Here is a 27,641-nt window from a genome sequence, read left to right on the forward strand (position 1 = left end):
CGTGAAGTGTTTAAGCGACCAGTGTACAGATAATGGGTGTCAGCCTAAACTGGTTAATTGAGCAGATGGTAGGGTTTTGTCTTGCAGAAAGGGTGTGGGACACTTAATGTAAACTATCTTCAAATCTGCTATACTCCTATATTGAGCCCTACTCCATAGACGAGAATCATGGAGTTGCAGGGGGAGCATACATTTACATCTATAGTTTATGTTAAGTGCCATCTCCAGCAACAACCTGCAATCCCATGACCCAGCGTCCCCCAGCCTGCTTAAGATAAAAGTATTAATAAGTGACCAAAATCGTTGTGATGTGTGAGTAGAAAAGAAATACCTAAATACTTATTCAATTTGAAAAGAATGTATGTAGAACCAAGATCTAAAGGTTCATACACACTGGGTGATTTTGCAGATGAGCGGCTTTTCTGTCGATGATGCGGGAGCGCTCCTCGCCGGGCTGTACACACTGGGTGGCTTTGAGCTGAAAGCTGCTCAAAGTTGCTGATTTGAGCGACTTTCAGCTCAAAGTTGCCCAGTGTGTATGGGTCTTAAGAATTCTAACATGTCATGACAAGAGACCTGATTCAGACCTGATCACACATCTGCAAGTAGTTAGCCGCTGCCAAGACAGTGTGAAAACCCACCCCATGCAAATCTGTGAGTGAAATGCAATAAAATCGCTATTCGATATCATGTTGCACAACTATATGCATTTTACAAACCGTCAATTGATTTTTTTTTCCAGATTGTGCAAATGAGAGTCAGAGTGTGTACACACGGTTCGATGTTCTGTGCGACCGATGTACGATTCGATGTTTTGTCCGATTTTTACTTTTCCCTTTTTTTTGTTTTTTCTCTACTCCTTAAGATATTCCTTAAGATATGCTTAAGATTTTGACTTTTTACCATACAATTTGCTATGCGATTTCCTATGTGCCTTAAGATTTGCTTAAGATTTTGACTAAGCGATTTTGACTTAACAACAGGATGACTGACAGGGCCCTGGAAATCGTATAGCACATCGCATCTTAAGCATATCGCAAGGCACATACGATGCATGCGATATGCTTGCGATTTGTGCTAGGTAGAGTGTGCTGCCCACTCTATCTCCCCTCCGATCTCTCCTTAAACGGGAGCGCGCATCAGGCTAGGAAGCCCTTACAATGCATACAATCAGTATGCGATATGTATGCGATATGGCTTCCGATGTTGACGATATCGTCAACATCGGAAGCCATATCGAACCGTGTGTACACACTATTAGTCTGACCCTTTGACAAACACTGTGACAGATGCAGGTTTATGAAGCCCATTGCTGACATCACACACACCTTCCTTTGAAACGCTTTGGGTTTTTTTTTCTGATGTTCCCAGAAAACAGAAGGTGTTCACCTCCAAACGCTGACTTCCTGTCACACACAATGTAAGGGGATTGTGATTTAGATGTGTGAGATTTTTTTCGCTGTTTAATCTCGCGTATGATGTGTGCTGCGATCCATACACTTGCGCGGTCGTTCAATATTTGAAAATTCACACAATAGGGATCAGGTCTGAATCAGTACGAAGAGAAAAATTTGAGCGCTAGGGACAGGTGTACTGTGCTGCGTACAGATGGCTGCCTTCTGGTAGAGGGATGCCGCCCTCACTAAAGGTAGACAAAGAGAACAAAGGACCAGTGGGCGCCAAAACAATTTATTAAACCAAAAAACACAGTAAATACAATTACAATAAAAAACAGTAATTTGCATGCATGCAGCAATTCAATAAAATAATTCTAAAAAGCCATTTCACTGCATTAGCATGAGAGGTATTGATAATTACCAGTTCCTGATTGGATGGAAAAATTGCCAGGTGTGGGCAGGTGTTACAGTCTCGCACAGATTTGTTGTAAGCAAGATTTTATAGATATTTCCAGGTGGAATTGGGGCTTTCAGGATGGACCCACACCGTATATATCACAGGGATTCCTTGATGGTACTTGGTATTGTCTCCTCCACTCACCTGGGCAGGTGCAAATTTGCCCAATGGATGTATCAAGTAGGTGCCTGATATATTTTAACACCCTTTTGGTCCGAGTGCTGCAGTAGCCAGTGGCCCGACTCTGGACTCCACTGTATTAGTAGCCAGCCCAGCCTTTCTGTGTGCTGGTGTGGACAGCGTAGATATCCAGTGCACACAGCGGCTGACACACTTGCTTCCCAGCCGGCTGCCTGCGTGCACAGTATAGGCTTGAATGCCGCAAATAACTATCAGTCAGCTGGCATAAGTACCACAAGCTTCTGGTGCAGACAGCAGCTGCTGGACTCACTTCCCAGTCGGCTGTCTGTGTATGCAGTGGGGACCTGAATGCCGCAGATAAATATCAGTCAGGCGGCGGGCTGATGGTATCGGTGTAGCGCCCTACAGGTCCTCAACTGCTGATCCTCCTCTCTGGGCTCCTTAAAGACGCGTTTCGCTGCGCTCAGGCAGCTTTATCAATTTCAGGAATAAGGAGTATGGTTTGAAGGGTGGTTTTATACACACCACTTGATTTACCACAGGTGTGTTTCTCCTTTGCAGGTGGCAATTAAATGGCTAAGATTCCTGCCTTCCTTAGCAATTGGGAGGCGGCTACATTTAAGTATATAGTAGTTACACAGCTTAAAAATTCACATGTTATGTTTTTTTGGGTCATTTATTTTTCAAATAGTGAAAGAGATGCCTTTCCCTTTAAATTAGAGTGTGTGCTCATATGGCCCTTTGAAATAATGATAGAATCATGTGGTGAAATAGAACTAACTGGATACATGTAAATTAAGTAACAGTCTGTCAGTGTTAACAAAAAAAACAAAAAAAAAAAAAAATAAATGACCCAAAAAAACGTAACATGTGAATTTTTAAGCTGTGTAACTACTATATACTTAAATGTAGCCGCCTCCCAATTGCTAAGGAAGGCAGGAATCTTAGCCATTTAATTGCCACCTGCAAAGGAGAAACACACCTGTGGTAAATCAAGTGGTGTGTATAAAACCACCCTTCAAACCATACTCCTTATTCCTGAAATTGATAAAGCTGCCTGAGCGCAGCGAAACGAGTCTTTAAGGAGCCCAGAGAGGAGGATCAGCAGTTGAGGACCTGTAGGGCGCTACACCGATACCATCAGCCCGCCGCCTGACTGATATTTATCTGCGGCATTCAGGTCCCCACTGCATACACAGACAGCCGACTGGGAAGTGAGTCCAGCAGCTGCTGTCTGCACCAGAAGCTTGTGGTACTTATGCCAGCTGACTGATAGTTATTTGCGGCATTCAAGCCTATACTGTGCACGCAGGCAGCCGGCTGGGAAGCAAGTGTGTCAGCCGCTGTGTGCACTGGATATCTACGCTGTCCACACCAGCACACAGAAAGGCTGGGCTGGCTACTAATACAGTGGAGTCCAGAGTCGGGCCACTGGCTACTGCAGCACTCGGACCAAAAGGGTGTTAAAATATATCAGGCACCTACTTGATACATCCATTGGGCAAATTTGCACCTGCCCGGGTGAGTGGAGGAGACAATACCAAGTACCATCAAGGAATCCCTGTGATATATACGGTGTGGGTCCATCCTGAAAGCCCCAATTCCACCTGGAAATATCTATAAAATCTTGCTTACAACAAATCTGTGCGAGACTGTAACACCTGCCCACACCTGGCAATTTTTCCATCCAATCAGGAACTGGTAATTATCAATACCTCTCATGCTAATGCAGTGAAATGGCTTTTTAGAATTATTTTATTGAATTGCTACATGCATGCAAATTACTGTTTTTTATTGTAATTGTATTTACTGTGTTTTTTGGTTTAATAAATTGTTTTAGCGTACAGAAGGCGCCCACTGGTCCTTTGTTCTCTATCAGGTCTGAATCAGCCTTAAATTCTGGATAGAGCTCAATAGTATGAATATTATGTAGGTGCTATGTCGGGCAAAAGCATGAGGAGACGATGATGACACGGCAGCTGGATCCAGAAGTGATGTGATATGGTTCATCTCCACAGCAATGGGAGACTTCTTAGCCCATCTGGAGACTTCTTCCTTCTTCTGCCATTACCAATATAATTTTCAAGTACCCCCAACTGGTCTGCAGTGTACCCCAGGTTCGGAACCACTGGTTTAGAAGACAGCTTTATGTTTACACTGTATGTAGATTTCTGTTTGAACACAGACCACCCAAATCTAAACTCTCTCTCTGCACGTTACATCTTCCCCACCTGCAGTGCAACATTTGTGTGCTTTTTGCTTTGCTAACAGAGCCGGCCCACATTGCAATTGCAAATGAGTTTGCGATGAATCCAGTGGACGTCTGTATTCATTTCTGGGTAGCAGCAACACTTGCTAACATTAGCCATCCCACAGCCTAGAAAATTGCACTAGCTAAAGTATTAGCAAACAAACATGAATTAGACCCTTTGTTTGATAGCATTACAGTAAGTGGTGCTCTAGCTACAGCTGCTGGGACTGGGCGCTACAGAATTGTTCAGCAGCGATACATTCATACTACATTGCCATTAGTTATCTCTAACTAAGTGCCTTATTCTGCTTGGTACGGTGCGACCGTATACGGGTGGATCAGGCTTTTTTTTTTCATCTGCGCATGCGTAGCTTTCGCTATGCGCATGTGCGGCGACCTCACACCGCTCACGGACGGTTCTCTCCGTGTGAAAAAACCTGTCCGCAAGAGTTCGGTCATTGTGCGCGGCATGGGGCATTTTTAAAGGAGCGACCGGAATAATGAGGAAAACTGGGCGTAAACATGGGCATACACGGGGTTGTGCACCAAAAATGTACGGTGCTACAACCGCTCGATCGGCGGCCCAAAAACAGGTGGACACCAAAGATCGCTCCAGACCACCCCTAGAGATACCGTATGAGAGCGGACGCCTGGGTCTGCTAATTAACGCTGATTACTACACCTGAATGTAATAAGCAATGCTGCAGGCTATTAAGTGAAAACCATGATTTCACTTCCTGCAAGCCACACACAGCCCTCAAACACATTGGAAGCATATCTTTCTACACTTCTCAACATGTAAAGGTTGGTTTAATTTTAGGTAAGATTCATTCTAAGACCTGCTTATATATGTCAAGGTAGTTATTTTATAACCATCTACAACCATTCAGTCAGTAAGTGTTTTTGTATACTTTAAAAAGCAGGACACTCAATTCACAGAAGTCGACATGTGTCAACTTTTTCACTGTAACACCAACATAACTTTATTTAAAACTAAAACCGATGTGGGGACACGTAGATAGTGATTAAAATGCAACATTAGAACATAATAAATATACATGTAATGAGGGTTAAAATGTTGTTTTATTAGGGTGTTTATTAAGGTAGACAATTGAGTTAATAGAAAACAATTATAGAATAATTAATTGTCTTAATTATAGTTCAAAGGCAAGATTTGCAGTGCCATATATGTGAAGGGTATGCCACCGTGCAAGGACGTACGCTCACTCACACGATCAGTGACACACGCTAAGTTTTCCATTGAAAAAAAGGCGAGACCCGTCCGTGCAATGCGGCATACGGTGGCGTACGCTCTCTTGTACGCCAGTTAACGGTGTCTAAGAGGAGACCCGTCCATATACGGTGGCGTGCGCTCAAGTGTACGCCACTCCCCATTATCGGTGTTTGTGACCGTCTGTATGCGGCTGTTCTGTGAGCGGACTTTCGCTCACCATCCGCGTACGGGAAAAGTACGGTGAAACAGACCGTACGTACGTTTCACCGACCTAACCAGAATAAGGCCCTAACTACCCATGATGTCCAGCATCCAGAAGCTGCATCTAGAAAGCACCCTAATATTCGCAAAGAAAAGATTTTTTGGTACTTGTGTACTATCACGGCGCCTATCGCATCGCAGACCATAAGCCATGCGATGCGACACGATTGGCAGCCGATGGTATTCAATTTAAAATTGTATATGGCATACAATGCGATGCAATTTTAAATTGTATAAGCACCCTAATGGGGGCTTACAATGTTAAATGCACCCCCACACCACCCTCACTATCCACGTCGGCGTGGAGTTGATTTTAAATAGTGTGTGTGTGTGTGTGTGTGTGTGTGTGGAGGGGGGGTAGTTAGGCATCTGTCAGGATTTTGTCCATTGAGTTGTACCCAACACAATATATGGATAGATACAGTAATAGTATCATGGGTTCAATTCTCAACATGGACCTGACTGTGGAGATTGTATATTGCCCCCCATGTTTGCTCTCTGGGTAAACCGGTTTCCTCTCAATGTAAAAACAATAGAGGGTGGGTGTCAATGTGATAGAGAACACACTGCAGGGTAAGGGAGTGCATCAGTGTAACAGAGGACAGGGTAAGGGAGTGCATCAGTGTAACAGAGGACAGGGTAAGGGAGCGTGTCAGTGTAGTAGAGCACAGGGTAAGGGTGCGCATCAGTGTAATAGAGCACAGGCTGTGGGGTGAGGGAGTGTGTCAGTGTGATAGAACGCAGGCCACAGTGCTTCCAGTTTATGGTCCAGCAAGGGGGGGTTGATAGCTTTGGAGGAGGTGCGGGCCCTCAGAGATATCATTGCATGGGGCCCCAAGATTTCTGTTGCAGGCCCTGTTTGTGGGGCACGTGTATTTGATAGTCATTAGGCCAGAATTGATTTGGCAAGCTCTGGGGTACTATGCCCCATCCCACACCTTACTGACCAATTAAGTTAGTTACAAACTTTTAATTGCTAAATTAGTCCTTGGTTGGGGGTGGGGTTGTCGCTGGAGGTGCCTGAACAAAGATGCAGTGACTTCTAGTGAAATCACTACTTCCCACAGTCCTTCAATTGTGGTGTGGGCTTTTTTAAATCTCCTGCCGCCAATTGAGTTCTTCCCTATTAGTGAAGCATTAGCTGTAACATGGACATTATTATGATGTGGAGAAGGGAATCAGTGCAGTAGTAGTGTTATGGAACTGTTGTAAAAACTGATGAGGAAGATTGTGAAGTGCCTCCTTAATAGTTGTGACATTCCTTTGCCCATTTAATCTTGCACCATATAAATTTGCGCAGATAAATTAACAAATTTTGTTTACTGTAATAGACAAACAGTGTTGCCAAATTGCCAAAATTGAGTTCTCCCTAAAGATGTCCTCACACAGATAGATATCGGATATCTATCCAATTTCATTTGAAATTCAGTACACCCCTGATCATGGTCACACACAGAACATTTGAGTAAACAATCAGAGGATTTACTATTTTTAGTGTGGCCATAATCTGGGGTTTTTGGGGTCTGCTGCTCCACCTGCCACTGGACCCCCCACACTCCTGAAGCTGGCATACAGAGAGAGAGGCTGGTGCTGATAGGCCGAGAGAGCTCTCTCAGCCAATCCCAGCCACTCTATTAATTTGAGGTGGAGGTGCGGTGCCCAGGGGGATACCGATGCTGGGACATGGCCACATCATTCATCATGCCTACACAGGGTCATTCATCGTTCCGCCCGCTGAAGGGATCAGCAGGTTCAATGAACAACCCAAGGACACCCGTATTGGATCATCATTAAGCCCACAGGCGGTACGTTTTTAAACGATTGTTCAGAAATGGACATATTGTTTAAAAAAAACTCTTACCGTGTGTGGGCACCTTAGGAGCCTGATTCAGACTCATTCGATAGGCAGTGGTTAAGGTCCACCCTCCACCCCGACGAACACCCCGCACCGCCCATATCCCCTAGGTAACATGCGAGGGGATGTGTCTGAGAACACATCCCCTCGCCGACTATCCCCTCGCCGAAAAATGATTTCTCTCACCTTTGGAAATTAAACTCAGTGAAAACTTTCTTGGATGGCTCGTACTGGACCTGATGCAGGTTCCTGGATATCCTTGGCAAAACACCGTAGTGTGTCATGAAATATTTGCATATATTTCCAGGAAAACACCAGACAAATTTTGATAAAATTTGGGATAGATGGCTTGTCGCCCCATACAGAAAGCATGCTCACTTGTCTATAGTGCAATCTAGCTAAATTGATAGTATACGATGACTTTTAGTATATCGAATTCTTCCTCACATTTCCCCTGAATCTTCCTCCCTCTAGTTTCAGTGCATGTCCTCATGTTCTGTTGCTCCTCTTCCTGTGAAGAATGTCTCCCACCTGTACCTTGTTAAAACCCTTGATATATTTGAAAGTTTCTATCATGTCCCCCCTTTCCCTTCTCTGCTCCAAAGTATACATATTAAGATCTTTTAGTCTTTCCTGGTACATTTTGTGATGTAGGCCATGCACCATTTGGCTGAATATGGGGCTGGCGCTAATGTCATATGACAACAGTTGCCGACCCCAAGCAGGCATCGGCTCCCCTGCGTTCCCAGGGGAACGCCCAGCGTTTACATGGAGATGCCCATAAAATGGTGAGCATTCCATTGTCCACTCCAGCCCACCCCCTCTGGAGCAAACGGTGTGAAACTCACTGATGCTGTTCACCCCTGTCAGGTTTCCACATGTGCATGCATGCTCATGCAGAAGACCCCCCACCATTGGAAAGGGACCAAGTTTGGCCCCTTGCGATTGGGAAAATGTTTAAATAATTTTTTCCTACTCCAACACTCATTAGACTCAATAAAAGCGTCTTCATACAGTTGCTTGCAGCAGCTTAGCATATGTGATCCATAAGCAATGCATATGCAGCAGATGCATACCACCCCCTGCCTGCATTTGCGAATGCAATCGTATTGCAGTTTAAGAGTATAATTTTACCCATCGGTCATGATGTCCCTGTACGACTGCTGCCTGTGGCAATGTTTCCTTCTCACTATACACCATATTCAGGTAGAACAGTATGGCATAGAATGGCAAATGTCCATGGATCACATCATGTTTGCTGAAAATCAAATATCTCTATGTCTGTTACTGTGCATTTTTTAAAGAAAGGATGTTACTATTGGCAACCAATCATAATCTATTCCTTGAGCACATTCTACAAGATAATAGATCGTATCTGATTAGTTGCCCATAGCAACATCTGAGATAGACCGCCCGTCCTAATGAATTCCTCCCGATATCTCATCCTTTTGTTATTTCAACAATTGTAGAAACACAACAAAGCAACTAGCTACTTGCCAGAAGGCTGTTATAATATATAATATAATATTTTTGGTTGGAAAGTGTTAAACCGTGAGCTAAGAGCTCGCTGTTCATATAATATTTATCTGGCCTAGCACAGAGTTGGGAATATGTCATGTGAATCCTGCCTTATCTGGACCATCAATTATTTACCTGCCAGGTGAGGAGGATCTGTTCACAAATATACTTGCCATTTACCCTGCTTATATTTTAGATTGTAAGCTCCACTGGGGCAGGGACTGATGTGAATTGCCAAATATATTCTGTAAAGCGCTGCGGAATATGTGTGCGCTATATAAAGAACTGGTAATAAATAAATACAGATACAGTATATAGCCATCTTTGCTTTCTCATTTTCAAAGTCTATCCTAAGGAAGTCACTGAAAATCTTTAAAGTTTTGGGAAAAGTTGACATAGCATCCAATCAGTTCTACCTATTCTTTTATAGGATGCGCTTGAAAAATGCTTTCTCAAAGCTGATTGGTTGCTGTAACTTCTCCAATGGTCCACTTCGCCACTCTTTTACCTGCTTGATGCCTCATCAACGACTTACTTGTGCAAGTACTTCATTTACACCATAATCTTCTCTTTGTGCCTATTTTTCTCGTAAGTTCTCTTCGGCAGAAAGGAATTACGACGTTGGCAATAGAGAACTTCTGGCCATAAAATGGGCATTTGAGGAATGGCGTCATTGGCTTGAGGGAGCAGAGCATCTCATCACTGTAATCACAGATCACAAAAACCTGGCGTACATCGAATCGGCCAAACGATTAAACCCTCGTCAAGCACGCTGGGCTCTGTTTTTTGCCAGGTTCCGATTCGTTATCACTTTTAGACCAGGTCCCAAGAACATCAAAGCTGACGCACTTTCTCGTAGCTTTCAGACCACTCAAGGTGCCAGACCAGATGCTGTGCCTATTGTCCCGTCTTCTGTTATTATTGCTGGTCTGACCCAGGAATTGGCAGCACGCGTCCTCGCTTCTCAGTCCTCTGCTCACCGGTTGACACCGCAGGATCGGCTTTTTGTTTCCAAGAGTCTACGAGAGTTGGTCCTCAAGGATTTTCATTCTAGTAGACTTGCTGGACATCCAGGTACCACCAAGACCCTTGAACACTTGTCCAGAGCAGTCTGGTGGCCCACCATGAAACAGGACGTTTCCTCTTGTCCGATTTGTGCTCGGCACAAGTCCTCTCGATTATCACCGGTGGGGCAACTCCTTCCTTTGTCTATTCCGGAGAGACCATGGTCCCATATTTCTATGGATTTCATCGTCGACCTTCCTCCTTCGGCCCACTTCACCACCATTTGGGTCACGGTCGATCGTTTTAGCAAAATGGCACATTTTGTACCTTTGCGCAAGCTCCCCACTGCCAAAGAGTTAGGCCAATTGTTCATTACTCACATTTTTAGACTTCATGGTCTCCCCAGGGACATAGTTTCGGACAGGGGTTCTCAGTTCGTGGCCAGGTTTTGGAGAAGTTTTTGTTCCAGTCTGGGGATTCAGCTCAGTCCTCTGGGTATCACCCACAATCCAACGGACAAACCGAAAGGACCAACCAGGCCTTGGAGCAATATTTACGCTGCTTCGTATCTAAGTGTCAGAGTAATTGGGCAGAGCTGGTACCTTTAGCCGAGTTCTCTTATAACAACGCTTATCATGTGTCATCCAAAAGGTCGCCTTTTCTCTGTAATTTTGGGTTTCATCCTAAATTAATTCCTTCGACATTCCCATGAATGCAGCTCAGTCTTCCTCTTCTGCAGTCTCTCTTCTCAGAGAGTCTTGGAAGAAGGTTCATATCGCCCTTAAACAGTCCTCTGCACGGTCCAAAGTCTTTTTCGATAGGCACAGGAGGCCATGTTTGTTTAGGATTGGGCAAAAGGTTTGGTTGTCAACTCGGAATATCAAGCTTCGTCAGAGGTGTCCGAAACTGGGCCCCAAATTCATCGGACCTTTCCTCATTATTGAACAAATCAACCCGGTAGCATTCAGGTTGCAGTTACCCAGGTCTTTGAGAATTAATAATGTGTTCCATTGCTCCCTTTTCAAGCTTGTCTCTACACTTTTTCACCCGAGGCAGCGCGGTAGACCAGTCCTTGTTAAGGGCCATAAGGAATTTGTGGTAGAACGCATTTTAGATTCCAAAGTCATTCGGGGACAGCTTAAGTTTCTGGTTCATTGGCAGGGCTTCGGGGATGAAGAGAGGTCTTGGGTTCCTGACAGGTTGTTACACGCTCCCAGGTTAAGGGCGGAATTTTTTAACAGATTTCCTTTGAAGCCTGGCAGTAAGGGTTTGGTGACCCCTCCTCAAGGGAGGGGTACTGTCAGGCCTCGCGCGAGTAGCCCGGCGGTTTCCCTGCAGCACGTCCTGGCTGTTCCCAGGCAGCCGGGACGCCCTCGCGTCATTGGTCGCGGCCGCGCCATCATGCCGCGACATCCAGCAGACGCCGCCGTGCGTCCAGGTCCGCCTCCTCAGTCTCTTCCCCCACAGCGGTTGCCTAGGCGACGGAGGACGTCAGGCAACCAGGCGGAAGGGGAAGACTCCGGCTCAGCCGTCCGCCCACCTGATTAGCCGCAGCTGCTCACCATTGGCCGGCGTTCTATTTAAACCTTTTCACCAGGACACTCAGACGCCTGTTATAGTTCATGCCTTGCGTTCTGAGTAATGGGCATTGCTGTGTTTGGCATAATGGGCCTTGCTGTGTTTGGCATAATGGGCCTTGCTGTGTTTGGCATAATGTGTAATGGGCATTGCTGTGTTTGGCGTAATGGGCATTGCTCTGTTTGGCATAATGTGTAATGGGCATTGCCGTGTTTGGCGTAATGGGCATGTCTGTGTTTGGCATAATGTGTAATGGGCTTTAAATCAGAAGTAAACAAAATAAATGGACAATATGAGTTTTTTTGTGTGGGGGTGGGGGGGGGGGGGCAAACCATACCTTTGCACCTGGGCCCACAACTCGCTTGTTCCACCTCTGAGTGAGTGTCTGTGAATGTCCGCACATACAGTGCAGCAGACAGCAGCAGCCGCTCAGCACTTGGAGGCTGAGTCAGTTGTCTCCTGGCTGCACTGTGCACGGACCTTACTGCGCATGCGCGGCCCCATTATGAAACCTGCTCTTCATTGTGCTGTGGCTGCTTCCTGCCCTGGCCCTGCCTAGTGCCCTCTTGTCACAGCAGGAGACAGAGGCAGAGCACGACGGGTCAGTTGGAGAAGCCAAGTCCCCACCTGAAGTGAGCCATATCACTTCAATCCTGCGGCATCCATATATGGTTGTGACTTTATTTGCATGTACTGTTACACAGAGTAATTAGAATATTAAAATTGAAATAGGCCGGAGATTATGGTGCGGCTGAGAGACGTTTTATATTGTAGCGAATGCCAATAGATGATGGTAGACACACCCATTGGACGATGTTAGACATGCCCAATAGGTGGTGCTTGACACAACCCTTTTGTTTGATGGCGCACCCTCGAATAAAATGTGCTGTGCAGGCCTATGGCCGCAAGCTTAGTGCCCTGACTGCTAGTGAGCCCAGTCGCCACAGACAAACAGATGACGGGAATCCCTGACATCCCCGGCTCTTTTCTAGTATTCCAGTGTCTTATATTTGGCAATACATTTATTGGTACATAGAGAAGAGGGTTGTGTGGGTTTGAGATTATGTGGGGGGCCCCAGAAATATCAGTATACAGGGCCCCAAGATTTCTGTTGCCGGCCCTGCTAATGATGGGAAGCTGATAGGCTAGAAAGAGTATCTGAGATGCCAGTGGGGTGTCCAGGCGGGATTGGTGAGAGGGAGATACTGGCACTGGCCCATTACACACCCCACTGGCCCCACTCTCACTTGCCTTTGCCATGACTGCTGTAGATTCAGTTTTCCCTCTCCAAAAACATCTGCAGTCCCACAATGTTTAGTCTGCTTGTGCATTATTGTGCCTCCTCTTAGTTAGCATATGCATCACAGGGTTCGCAAATACTCGCTATAGCGAGTATTTTACCCACTTTGGAGCACCAGGGACTCATTTTTTATGAATGGCTGGGTCCCCTGGGACACGCTCCACCCATTTTGGCATGCACGCCGTGTTAATATGTGTGACAAGGGTGGAGGGATCTGTGAAGATCTGTGAAGTTGTGATGCGACCGTGAAGATACAGCGTGACTTACGGCCGTTTCACACATCTGCTGTGCGCAAAAATGAAAGGGTCCCTGTCACCGCAGAGTCTTAGGCAGCATTGCACGGAAGCCGCGTAAGCTGGCTCCTGCACTGTGCCTCAACAACAGACGGCTGGAGCCAACACCAGAAGCAGCTGCTCAGCAGGGGAACAGAGCTGCGGCTGGTGTGAGGACGGAGCAAGAGGAACTGAAACCAGCATTCGGGGCCAGAACCAGGGAGGTGTGACAGTGAGGACGGAGCAGACCCGGGCAGGAAGTAGAGGTAAGAGGGGTGCGCAGTCCATTTAGCAGGCTGCTTGGCTGTGTCATGTAAGGGGATTTATTGCTAGCAGGACACTGGCTGCAGACTTTCCTCCTCCTCTCCTACCTCGCGGTGCTGCTCTCTTGTGTGTCACTGTCACCTCATCCAGGCTCTGAGTGCTGGCTATTAATGGCCCACTTGTCCCCTCCTCCCCTCACTGCAAGGTTGGCAGAGAGGCTGCAGCTTGCCAATTAACTCTTAACAGGCAGAGCTGCCTGTAGGAGAGGAGCCGATAGACTCTGCTGGGATTTCACTAACCCTCCTGTTCCTGCTGCCATTAATTTTGTTCTAGAAACAATGGACAGGGGCAGAATCCTGATTGGTGCAGCACAGGTGTCCCTATTCCGACATTATGCCTTTTTCTAGTATAGGTGTATCTTGCTTTATGTGAGAGTGCAAATTGCCAATTGATATCTCCCCAACCCACAATAGCCACAGATTTGGGGTGCCCAAATCTAGGTTTGCTTACCATAAAAAAAAAATAGGCACAGACTGGCCCTTGGCTCAGGGGAGAGGAGGCTTCATTCCGTTGGGACCCAGAAAAGGTCAAGTAGGACCCCGATTTTTGTAAGTGAGGGGTCCCAGGGACCCATAATTTTGGGGGGGTTTCGCGATCACTGCATCAGTGTTCCACACCACACCCCTTCCCCCATCCTAATAAATTCTATACAGTACGTATTAGTACATAAATCACAGAGGGTGATCAATAATGGGTTGCACATAAGTCAGTATAAAATTGGCACATTGGGGGTTATTTTGGTTGACACGCACAGATGCAAATTCGCATTTAGTGCTATTTTAAGCTTAGTGCACATATTCAGAGAATGCATTGCGCATGTGCCACCCTGTTAGGACGCTGAAGCTTGCATCGCTGCAAGCATAAATCCATTTGCAAGTCCAAATACTAAATCAAGGCGTGTTGTGGGTGTCACAATGGGCGTGGCCTCGTGGCACTGTGAAAATGGGCATAAACCTAGGCGTATGCAAGGGGAGTGGTACAAAAGTGATGGGTGTTTTCACAAACCTACGCATACAATAGCAGTATTGGCCAGAAAAATTAATTCGCAAATCTAAGTGATTCCTAGGTGTCTCCTGGCTGCAACCAAATAGCTCAGATTACGCAAGACAATTGCTAAAACATACACACTACTGAGCCAAACAACGTACTTGTTTCTGTCATTAATCGGGCTAAATCTATTATCAAGGCCAGGGGTAGCCAACTCCAGTCCTCGAGAGCTACCAACAGTGGACGTTTTCCAGGTCTTCTCACAGAATCACAAGTAAAGTAATTAGCTCCACCTGTGGATCATTTATAATGTGTCAGTCAGTAATGAGTGCACCTGTGCCCCAGCTTGGTGATCCAGAAAACGTGAACTGTTGGTAGCTCTCGAGGACTGGAGTTGGCTACCACTGACCAAGGCCATTCCTGATTTTGTCCATTTGCATTATTTTAGCAGCATTCTAAATACAGTACATATACATTAAAACATGGGAATATACAATAACAATACAACTCACAACTCATTTTTATTACCTCAAACACATTTAATGTAGTAGCATATCTGATTACATCCCATCAGGACTCTCCTGTAATCTAGTGGGACTGCCATGCTATGGAATTCTTTCCTTATGTATCCCTCCTATTATCCCTATAGATTGTAAGCTTGCGAGCAGGGCCCTCCTACCTCTATGTCGTTCTGTTTCTACCCAGTTTGTTTAATCACTGTTGTATCCAATTGTAAAAGCAATGGAATATGCTGCGCTATATAAGAAACTGTAAATAAAGCTCCTAGCTAACCTAGTTAAGGCAGCCATGGGCCACAAGCCCATTTCTTTCATAAAAACTGAACAAAATACTTCCACCACAGATCCGCCACAGATTGCCACTGCCTTCTTGACCTATTTTGAATCTTTATAGCAGGCACCTCCAATGTACCCCCTCAATATTACACACTTTTTGGAAAAAGCGCACCTCCCCCTATTATCACCTGAGAACAAAGACGTTTTGATGTCCTCTGTCACTGCTTTTGAAGCAGATAACATTATCAAATCTTTGCCTTAAAATAAACCCCTGGCACGGACGGTCTCTTGGCCTCTTATGATAAGATGCTGACTGATCAGGTTGACTGATCATCCTGCCCCCGCTTCGTTTAATGAAGCACGGATCATAGTTATACCTAAACCCAATAAAGACCCTACTTTGGTGTCCTCTTACAGGCCCATATCTCTCCTCAATCAGGATCTGAAAATCTTTACAAAGATTATAGCTTCTTGCCTCCGAAGAGTCTTACCCTCCCTTCTCCTACCGCAATAGACAGGGTTCCTTAGGAATCGACATTCAGTACATAATGTTCAGTCCCTACTAGCGGCCATGATAAATACCCACCAGTCCCAACATAATGACACAATCGTTCTCAGTTGTGATGCAGACAAGGCCTTCGACCGGGTGTCATGGCAATATTTAAAAGCTTTATTTCAGGCCCAAAACTATGGCTCGGATTTTATTCATGTATTTCAGACCTTATACCACACTCCCTCTGCATTCCTAACCATTAACATTTTAAATACCAACTGCTTTCAATTATTTAGGGGCACCCGTCAGGGGTCAGGGATGTCCACTCTCCCCCTTGTTGTTCAACATGGCCCTAGACCCTCTTCTCATTTTTGGCTAACAGGGGATGGAAGGGTGTCCAGCTAGCACAGACAGAACTCAAGGTATCTGCATTCGCTGACCACCTTTTATTATACATGTCTAACCCCAAGCAGGCGATCCCAATATTGTCCACTTGCATGGCAAGGAGATTGACAAGGTCCACTCTGAAGACCTCTAAACAAATATCCATTTTCCTCCCTCTATGGGGCAACCCTAGTTTCCCTAAAAATCAGTTTACAAATGTGTTTAAATCATGGTACTCGGGTGGTCTCAAGTATGTGGTTCATCTTTTCGCGGTGGATTCACTGACACCCCTAACTCACACACAACTACGGGACAAGGTTCCACATCTGCAGATACCACAGTTTGCATATGGTCAGGCTATGCACAATCGATATTGACACAGTCTCGGATTGATAACGCGTTATGCAACCTGGACAGACTTTTACATGCACGATTAGATAGACCTATCCCGACCTCCCACATTTATGATCTCTGTCGCTCAAACCTGTCCTTAGAACAAGCACCAAGAGGTTTGTTGAAATGGCAATCAGACTTTCCTGACTTGACTATGAAAATTATGTTAAAAACTTACCAGTTTTTAAACAAATGCCTGGCCTCCACATCCTACATGGAGATGCCCCAGAAGATTCTACACAGATCTTATTTTACGCCAAGACTTAAGCTCCTCATAGAGGCTGGGCTGGCAAACACCCCCCCCCCTATATATATATATATATATATATATATATATATATATATATATATCCAAAGAAATAGCAGGCGTCACTCAGAGGCTTGTGATGAAAGTGTCACAGTGCTTTTAATTCACATCTACGTTTCAGGGCAGTCCCCTTCGTCAGGATAAGTGAGTAAATGTGTGTAAACAGTTTAAATACAGTGTCAGTTACTTACCGCCTCCTCCCGTCCGTGCGCTGGTCTCGGAGTTTTCCTTCCGGCGGAACTGACGCGCTGAGTTAGACTCGGCGTCATGGTAAAAAATTGACAAAAACAGTATGGGCATCAGGCCCGTAGGTGGTCACTATGACCCTCCATACCCCACAGTAATGTAACCAGAATGCTGCTCCTGATTCAAACCTGGCGGCGCTAATAATATAATGTGCTGCCATGAGGGCTTTACTGCAATCTATTTTATTTAAGTTAGTGCCCTATTGAACTTATTGTTTTGATGGACTCCCTCACTCATGGGTCCTGACCCGTAGGTGCCCCATGTGTTTTTACTAGGCTGGTGGCATGAGTCACCCGTCATGATGGTAAAGCGATGAGGATCTATTGAAGAAATGAGAATCTATTAAAGGAAGTTAATCAGGCCCAGTGATTCGTTTAGTCCCTTAGGTTTCAAGGTATTGAGATGAAAAATCAATTTTGTCTCAAGTTGGAGTAACAGTTTGCCCCTGTTTCCTCCTCGCATATTGAGCGGGACGTGGTCCACAATTTTGTATTTCAATGTGGCCATCCCATGTTTTAAATTGGCAAAGTGCCGGGCCACCGGTTGTTCACTGGTGCCACTACTTAATGCTGTGCGGATGGCAAGTCGGTGCTGTGCCATGCGGGTTTTGAATTGGCATTCTGTCTTGCTGACGTAGTACAACCCGCATGGACACATAATGACATATACAACATATGTTGTGTAGCAAGTGAGCGGCCATTTAATCTTGACCTTTTGACCTGACTGGGGGTGCAGGATATAATCACCCGTTGCCATGTAGTTACAGGGAACACAGCCTAAGCACCTGAAGCATCCATTACCTCTTGAAAGAAAGTTGGGGGGTGAAGTTTTCTTGAACTTAGTTAGGTCAGTTTTGACCACCATGTCCCTGATGTTGCGACTTCTGGAAAAGCTTGGCATAAGATGGGTGTTTGACGAAGGGGACTGCCCCGAAACGTAGATGTGAATTAAAAGCACTGTGACACTGTGTTCTGTCCCTGCAGCACGTCCTGGCTGTTCCCAGGCAGCCGGGACGCCCTCGCGTCATTGGTCGCGGCCGCGCCATCATGCCGCGACATCCAGCAGACGCCGCCGTGCGTCCAGGTCCGCCTCCTCAGTCTCTTCCCCCACAGCGGTTGCCTAGGCGACGGAGGACGTCAGGCAACCAGGCGGAAGGGGAAGACTCCGGCTCAGCCGTCCGCCCACCTGATTAGCCGCAGCTGCTCACCATTGGCCGGCGTTCTATTTAAACCTTTTCACCAGGACACTCAGACGCCTGTTATAGTTCATGCCTTGCGTTCTGAGTAATGGGCATTGCTGTGTTTGGCATAATGGGCCTTGCTGTGTTTGGCATAATGGGCCTTGCTGTGTTTGGCATAATGTGTAATGGGCATTGCTGTGTTTGGCGTAATGGGCATTGCTCTGTTTGGCATAATGTGTAATGGGCATTGCCGTGTTTGGCGTAATGGGCATGTCTGTGTTTGGCATAATGTGTAATGGGCTTTAAATCAGAAGTAAACAAAATAAATGGACAATATGAGTTTTTTTGTGTGGGGGTGGGGGGGGGGGGGCAAACCATACCTTTGCACCTGGGCCCACAACTCGCTTGTTCCACCTCTGAGTGAGTGTCTGTGAATGTCCGCACATACAGTGCAGCAGACAGCAGCAGCCGCTCAGCACTTGGAGGCTGAGTCAGTTGTCTCCTGGCTGCACTGTGCACGGACCTTACTGCGCATGCGCGGCCCCATTATGAAACCTGCTCTTCATTGTGCTGTGGCTGCTTCCTGCCCTGGCCCTGCCTAGTGCCCTCTTGTCACAGCAGGAGACAGAGGCAGAGCACGACGGGTCAGTTGGAGAAGCCAAGTCCCCACCTGAAGTGAGCCATATCACTTCAATCCTGCGGCATCCATATATGGTTGTGACTTTATTTGCATGTACTGTTACACAGAGTAATTAGAATATTAAAATTGAAATAGGCCGGAGATTATGGTGCGGCTGAGAGACGTTTTATATTGTAGCGAATGCCAATAGATGATGGTAGACACACCCATTGGACGATGTTAGACATGCCCAATAGGTGGTGCTTGACACAACCCTTTTGTTTGATGGCGCACCCTCGAATAAAATGTGCTGTGCAGGCCTATGGCCGCAAGCTTAGTGCCCTGACTGCTAGTGAGCCCAGTCGCCACAGACAAACAGATGACGGGAATCCCTGACATCCCCGGCTCTTTTCTAGTATTCCAGTGTCTTATATTTGGCAATACATTTATTGGTACATAGAGAAGAGGGTTGTGTGGGTTTGAGATTATGTGGGGGGCCCCAGAAATATCAGTATACAGGGCCCCAAGATTTCTGTTGCCGGCCCTGCTAATGATGGGAAGCTGATAGGCTAGAAAGAGTATCTGAGATGCCAGTGGGGTGTCCAGGCGGGATTGGTGAGAGGGAGATACTGGCACTGGCCCATTACACACCCCACTGGCCCCACTCTCACTTGCCTTTGCCATGACTGCTGTAGATTCAGTTTTCCCTCTCCAAAAACATCTGCAGTCCCACAATGTTTAGTCTGCTTGTGCATTATTGTGCCTCCTCTTAGTTAGCATATGCATCACAGGGTTCGCAAATACTCGCTATAGCGAGTATTTTACCCACTTTGGAGCACCAGGGACTCATTTTTTATGAATGGCTGGGTCCCCTGGGACACGCTCCACCCATTTTGGCATGCACGCCGTGTTAATATGTGTGACAAGGGTGGAGGGATCTGTGAAGATCTGTGAAGTTGTGATGCGACCGTGAAGATACAGCGTGACTTACGGCCGTTTCACACATCTGCTGTGCGCAAAAATGAAAGGGTCCCTGTCACCGCAGAGTCTTAGGCAGCATTGCACGGAAGCCGCGTAAGCTGGCTCCTGCACTGTGCCTCAACAACAGACGGCTGGAGCCAACACCAGAAGCAGCTGCTCAGCAGGGGAACAGAGCTGCGGCTGGTGTGAGGACGGAGCAAGAGGAACTGAAACCAGCATTCGGGGCCAGAACCAGGGAGGTGTGACAGTGAGGACGGAGCAGACCCGGGCAGGAAGTAGAGGTAAGAGGGGTGCGCAGTCCATTTAGCAGGCTGCTTGGCTGTGTCATGTAAGGGGATTTATTGCTAGCAGGACACTGGCTGCAGACTTTCCTCCTCCTCTCCTACCTCGCGGTGCTGCTCTCTTGTGTGTCACTGTCACCTCATCCAGGCTCTGAGTGCTGGCTATTAATGGCCCACTTGTCCCCTCCTCCCCTCACTGCAAGGTTGGCAGAGAGGCTGCAGCTTGCCAATTAACTCTTAACAGGCAGAGCTGCCTGTAGGAGAGGAGCCGATAGACTCTGCTGGGATTTCACTAACCCTCCTGTTCCTGCTGCCATTAATTTTAATTTTGTTCTAGAAACAATGGACAGGGGCAGAATCCTGATTGGTGCAGCACAGGTGTCCCTATTCCGACATTATGCCTTTTTCTAGTATAGGTGTATCTTGCTTTATGTGAGAGTGCAAATTGCCAATTGATATCTCCCCAACCCACAATAGCCACAGATTTGGGGTGCCCAAATCTAGGTTTGCTTACCATAAAAAAAAAATAGGCACAGACTGGCCCTTGGCTCAGGGGAGAGGAGGCTTCATTCCGTTGGGACCCAGAAAAGGTCAAGTAGGACCCCGATTTTTGTAAGTGAGGGGTCCCAGGGACCCATAATTTTGGGGGGGTTTCGCGATCACTGCATCAGTGTTCCACACCACACCCCTTCCCCCATCCTAATAAATTCTATACAGTACGTATTAGTACATAAATCACAGAGGGTGATCAATAATGGGTTGCACATAAGTCAGTATAAAATTGGCACATTGGGGGTTATTTTGGTTGACACGCACAGATGCAAATTCGCATTTAGTGCTATTTTAAGCTTAGTGCACATATTCAGAGAATGCATTGCGCATGTGCCACCCTGTTAGGACGCTGAAGCTTGCATCGCTGCAAGCATAAATCCATTTGCAAGTCCAAATACTAAATCAAGGCGTGTTGTGGGTGTCACAATGGGCGTGGCCTCGTGGCACTGTGAAAATGGGCATAAACCTAGGCGTATGCAAGGGGAGTGGTACAAAAGTGATGGGTGTTTTCACAAACCTACGCATACAATAGCAGTATTGGCCAGAAAAATTAATTCGCAAATCTAAGTGATTCCTAGGTGTCTCCTGGCTGCAACCAAATAGCTCAGATTACGCAAGACAATTGCTAAAACATACACACTACTGAGCCAAACAACGTACTTGTTTCTGTCATTAATCGGGCTAAATCTATTATCAAGGCCAGGGGTAGCCAACTCCAGTCCTCGAGAGCTACCAACAGTGGACGTTTTCCAGGTCTTCTCACAGAATCACAAGTAAAGTAATTAGCTCCACCTGTGGATCATTTATAATGTGTCAGTCAGTAATGAGTGCACCTGTGCCCCAGCTTGGTGATCCAGAAAACGTGAACTGTTGGTAGCTCTCGAGGACTGGAGTTGGCTACCACTGACCAAGGCCATTCCTGATTTTGTCCATTTGCATTATTTTAGCAGCATTCTAAATACAGTACATATACATTAAAACATGGGAATATACAATAACAATACAACTCACAACTCATTTTTATTACCTCAAACACATTTAATGTAGTAGCATATCTGATTACATCCCATCAGGACTCTCCTGTAATCTGGTGGGACTGCCATGCTATGGAATTCTTTCCTTATGTATCCCTCCTATTATCCCTATAGAGTGTAAGCTTGCGAGCAGGGCCCTCCTACCTCTATGTCGTTCTGTTTCTACCCAGTTTGTTTAATCACTGTTGTATCCAATTGTAAAAGCAATGGAATATGCTGCGCTATATAAGAAACTGTAAATAAAGCTCCTAGCTAACCTAGTTAAGGCAGCCATGGGCCACAAGCCCATTTCTTTCATAAAAACTGAACAAAATACTTCCACCACAGATCCGCCACATATTGCCACTGCCTTCTTGACCTATTTTGAATCTTTATAGCAGGCACCTCCAATGTACCCCCTCAATATTACACACTTTTTGGAAAAAGCGCACCTCCCCCTATTATCACCTGAGAACAAAGACGTTTTGATGTCCTCTGTCACTGCTTTTGAAGCAGATAACATTATCAAATCTTTGCCTTAAAATAAACCCCTGGCACGGACGGTCTCTTGGCCTCTTATGATAAGATGCTGACTGATCAGGTTGACTGATCATCCTGCCCCCGCTTCGTTTAATGAAGCACGGATCATAGTTATACCTAAACCCAATAAAGACCCTACTTTGGTGTCCTCTTACAGGCCCATATCTCTCCTCAATCAGGATCTGAAAATCTTTACAAAGATTATAGCTTCTTGCCTCCGAAGAGTCTTACCCTCCCTTCTCCTACCGCAATAGACAGGGTTCCTTAGGAATCGACATTCAGTACATAATGTTCAGTCCCTACTAGCGGCCATGATAAATACCCACCAGTCCCAACATAATGACACAATCGTTCTCAGTTGTGATGCAGACAAGGCCTTCGACCGGGTGTCATGGCAATATTTAAAAGCTTTATTTCAGGCCCAAAACTATGGCTCGGATTTTATTCATGTATTTCAGACCTTATACCACACTCCCTCTGCATTCCTAACCATTAACATTTTAAATACCAACTGCTTTCAATTATTTAGGGGCACCCGTCAGGGGTCAGGGATGTCCACTCTCCCCCTTGTTGTTCAACATGGCCCTAGACCCTCTTCTCATTTTTGGCTAACAGGGGATGGAAGGGTGTCCAGCTAGCACAGACAGAACTCAAGGTATCTGCATTCGCTGACCACCTTTTATTATACATGTCTAACCCCAAGCAGGCGATCCCAATATTGTCCACTTGCATGGCAAGGAGATTGACAAGGTCCACTCTGAAGACCTCTAAACAAATATCCATTTTCCTCCCTCTATGGGGCAACCCTAGTTTCCCTAAAAATCAGTTTACAAATGTGTTTAAATCATGGTACTCGGGTGGTCTCAAGTATGTGGTTCATCTTTTCGCGGTGGATTCACTGACACCCCTAACTCACACACAACTACGGGACAAGGTTCCACATCTGCAGATACCACAGTTTGCATATGGTCAGTCTATGCACAATCGATATTGACACAGTCTCGGATTGATAACGCGTTATGCAACCTGGACAGACTTTTACATGCACGATTAGATAGACCTATCCCGACCTCCCACATTTATGATCTCTGTCGCTCAAACCTGTCCTTAGAACAAGCACCAAGAGGTTTGTTGAAATGGCAATCAGACTTTCCTGACTTGACTATGAAAATTATGTTAAAAACTTACCAGTTTTTAAACAAATGCCTGGCCTCCACATCCTACATGGAGATGCCCCAGAAGATTCTACACAGATCTTATTTTACGCCAAGACTTAAGCTCCTCATAGAGGCTGGGCTGGCAAACACCCCCCCCCCCTATATATATATATATATATATATATATATATATATATATATATATATATATATATATATATATATATATATATATATATATATATATATATCCAAAGAAATAGCAGGCGTCACTCAGAGGCTTGTGATGAAAGTGTCACAGTGCTTTTAATTCACATCTACGTTTCAGGGCAGTCCCCTTCGTCAGGATAAGTGAGTAAATGTGTGTAAACAGTTTAAATACAGTGTCAGTTACTTACCGCCTCCTCCCGTCCGTGCGCTGGTCTCGGAGTTTTCCTTCCGGCGGAACTGACGCGCTGAGTTAGACTCGGCGTCATGGTAAAAAATTGACAAAAACAGTATGGGCATCAGGCCCGTAGGTGGTCACTATGACCCTCCATACCCCACAGTAATGTAACCAGAATGCTGCTCCTGATTCAAACCTGGCGGCGCTAATAATATAATGTGCTGCCATGAGGGCTTTACTGCAATCTATTTTATTTAAGTTAGTGCCCTATTGAACTTATTGTTTTGATGGACTCCCTCACTCATGGGTCCTGACCCGTAGGTGCCCCATGTGTTTTTACTAGGCTGGTGGCATGAGTCACCCGTCATGATGGTAAAGCGATGAGGATCTATTGAAGAAATGAGAATCTATTAAAGGAAGTTAATCAGGCCCAGTGATTCGTTTAGTCCCTTAGGTTTCAAGGTATTGAGATGAAAAATCAATTTTGTCTCAAGTTGGAGTAACAGTTTGCCCCTGTTTCCTCCTCGCATATTGAGCGGGACGTGGTCCACAATTTTGTATTTCAATGTGGCCATCCCATGTTTTAAATTGGCAAAGTGCCGGGCCACCGGTTGTTCACTGGTGCCACTACTTAATGCTGTGCGGATGGCAAGTCGGTGCTGTGCCATGCGGGTTTTGAATTGGCATTCTGTCTTGCTGACGTAGTACAACCCGCATGGACACATAATGACATATACAACATATGTTGTGTAGCAAGTGAGCGGCCATTTAATCTTGACCTTTTGACCTGACTGGGGGTGCAGGATATAATCACCCGTCGCCATGTAGTTACAGGGAACACAGCCTAAGCACCTGAAGCATCCATTACCTCTTGAAAGAAAGTTGGGGGGTGAAGTTTTCTTGAACTTAGTTAGGTCAGTTTTGACCACCATGTCCCTGATGTTGCGACTTCTGGAAAAGCTTGGCATAAGATGGGTGTTTGACGAAGGGGACTGCCCCGAAACGTAGATGTGAATTAAAAGCACTGTGACACTGTGTTCTGTCCCTCTCAATCACACTGATGTTGTCCCCCCTGCCTTCCCTTCCCTCGCTCATATGACCTGCGGGCTGTAGCCAGCCTCGGAGCCTGCGTACTGACTCCTGCGGCTCACTTGCTCAGCCACTCTCTCCCCCCCCCAAAACTTGATGAAAAGGCTGCAGGGGTAGGGAGGGTTACGGATCATGCCAGTGTGATAGAGCGCAGGCCATAGGCTAAGGGAGTGCGTCAGTGTGATAGATTGCAGGGTGAGGGATTGAAACAGTGTGATAGAACGCATGTCACAGGGTGAGGGATTGCATCAGTGGGATAGAACGCAGGCCGCAGGGTGAGGGAGTGCATCAGTATGATAGAACGCAGGCCGCAGGGTAAGGGAGTTATACGTCAATGTGATAGAACGTAGGCCGCAGGGTGAGGGAGTGCGTCAGTGTGATAGAATGTGATAGAACGCAGGCCGCAGGGTGAGGGAGTGGGTCAGTGCGTGATAGAACGCAGGCCGCAGGGTGAGGGAGTGCGTCAGTGTGATAGAACACAGGCGGTAGGGTGAGGGAGTGCGTCAGTGTGATAGAATGTGATAGAACGCAGGCCGCAGGGTGAGGGAGTGGGTCAGTGCGTGATAGAACGCAGGCCGCAGGGTGAGGGAGTGCGTCAGTGTGATAGAACGCAGGCCGCAGGGTGAGGGAGTGCGTCAGTGTGATAGAACACAGGCCGCAGGGTGAGGGATTGCGTCAGTGTGATAGAACGCATGTCGCAGGGAGGGAGTGCGTCAGTGTGATAGAAAAGTGGCCGCAGGGTGAGGGATTGCGTCAGTGTGATAGAATGCAGGCTGCAGGGTGAGAGAGTGCGTCAGTGTGTTATAGAATGTATGCCGCAGGGTGAGGGATTGCGTCAGTGTGATAGAACGCATGTCGCAGGGTGAGGGAGTGCATCAGTGTGATAGAACGCAGTCCGTGGGCTGAGGGAGCATGTCAGTGTGATAGAATGACACTAGATTTCTCTAGAGGGGCGGGCGCTAATATAGATGGAAATATTTAGTAGTCAAAATGTTTTAGTTAAAAAAAGCTTATATAGGATTTAGAAAACAGAAACCGGAGGAATAACCTCCGATTCATAGGCATCCCTGAAAGCATTAAGCCAAATATGCTGTCAGACTATCTTACCTCCAAATTATTACTAGCACTAGATGTATCGGACACAGTTGACTTCCCTAACATAGAGCAAGTGCATAGAATCGGACCAGAAAGGGCGGACCCCAATTCGCACGCCAGGCCAGTAATAGCATGATATCTTGACTTCAGAACAAAAGAATTGATACTACGTGCTTACAAGAAAATGGAGCAACTCACAATTGATGGCACTCGTGTACTCATATTCCAAGATTTTTCTGTGGCAGTAGCCCAGAAAAATAAGGCATTCTCCCCAATATGTAAATTCTTGGTGGACTCTCATAGGAGATTCGCCTTATTGTACCTGGCCAAACTACGGGTAACGGACAATGGACGTACCCTATTGTTCGATGACCCTGAAGCCGCAAGAGCGCACCTAATGCCATCAATTGGTTCTCCTAGCTCACCAGTGAAAACTTGAGCTTCTCCACAATACTGCTGCAATACTTTTATTGTTTCTCCCTATGCTAGACTAATTAATGCTAAGTTTATTATTGTTAGGTATATCGTTACTGTTGTATAGTTCACATCCGGTCGGTTCTGATACCCCAATCAGAGCTCACCGGGAAAGTTTGGTTTGGAAAATATGGAAAATGTTGTCAAGGCTTCGCATGTTACTTACAACTCATTATTTTTTTGCCATTGCTGCTCGAAATACATTGCTATATCAGACAATTCATCCATTCTTCCAATCTATCTGACTCTCTGAACCAGTATTTAAAATAATTTGCCGGCTAATTGACACCATTGAAGTCGACTGAGCTACTATAGTCTGCACTATTGGGATCCCAATTCATGTTTATTCCCCTTTTTTTAATTTATATGTTTTAATAAGTGTTTTTTATGTACTATATCAAAATGTATTTCTATATATCTTGTTTCTATATATAAAATTTGAAAGAAGCAACAGTGTGTCCATTACTCATTTTATTCAGCCAAGTTAAGTTTGTTTCTTAATATTATTGTGAAATTCAGCAGCGCAATCCACTTCAACCCCTGCTATATCAGACATGTCTAATCTATCAGATATGGGGTTTACCACATGTCGCGACACGGTCCTGCACTCGCTGGGATGGAGGGCCGTCTTGTATGTTTAATCTTTGTTTTAATGTCTTTGCCAGGGCTGGGGTAGGATGACACCACTCATTCCCACTACCCTACCATACTCATCCCCCCCACATTCTATTAACGTATTATCCTGGAATGTGTGCGACCTAAACTCCCCAATCAAAAGTATAATGACCCAGATAAAACATCATGACCCAGATATCATCCTATTACAGGAGACCCACTGGAAAGCCGATGAGGACTCAACACTTAGGGCACCATGGATTGCAGAGTGCATATCGGCCCCCTACGTCACCAAATCTCTAAAAAATTGGTTTATTCTGTTACTGATTCAATCTTAGGGCAGATTCCTGCTATTAGACATCCGGATAGGAGACTCGGCATACACTATCTTAAATATATACGCCCCCAACACCCAGGCCCCAGATTTTCTCTGCCAGGTCTCCCAACTACTAGCACAACGATC

Source organism: Crinia signifera, chromosome 2, assembly GCF_055691185.1.
Source record: "Crinia signifera chromosome 2, ASM5569118v1, whole genome shotgun sequence".
NCBI lineage: Eukaryota > Metazoa > Chordata > Amphibia > Anura > Myobatrachidae > Crinia > Crinia signifera.